We start from the raw sequence: 478 nt of genomic DNA, 5'->3' as shown, positions 1-478 counted from the left end.
GGCCCGGACTCGCGTCGGCTCCCCGCACGTGCCGCACCGACCGCGAGGTATCCGTCCCTATCCGGTTTCGCTATTTCTTTTTTCGGTCTCGTTGCGGGCGAACGACTCTTCCCGAGATACGGCGACCGTATGTGGCGTTCGGCAGCGATGTGGGCAACGAGAGCTATTTTTGACGTCCGCTCGCGGTGAAGATACGTCACGTCAATTGAGGTAAGTTCACGGGGGTGACGTGGGGGCATGCACTCAGCAATGCGAGAACCACCGGTTTCTACCATAACGTTTCAGCAGGCGAAAGAGAAGAGTTTTTTCCCATTTAAATCGAATCATTTTGTTTTGAAGCCTATCACAGAAAGGGTGACAAAGTGGTTTCGCACACGCTCAGGCTTAGGCAGGATGAGGAGAGGGCAATCCGGGTGATTAAACGCACCTGTCGCGGCGGCGATGACCGCGTGGAAAACACAACAGCCACTATCGCGAT

This window comes from Frankliniella occidentalis, unplaced genomic scaffold (genome assembly GCF_000697945.3).
Source record: "Frankliniella occidentalis isolate FOCC.00 unplaced genomic scaffold, Focc_3.1 Scaffold92, whole genome shotgun sequence".
In the NCBI taxonomy this organism is placed as follows: domain Eukaryota; kingdom Metazoa; phylum Arthropoda; class Insecta; order Thysanoptera; family Thripidae; genus Frankliniella; species Frankliniella occidentalis.
This window is presented reverse-complemented; position numbering follows the sequence as displayed.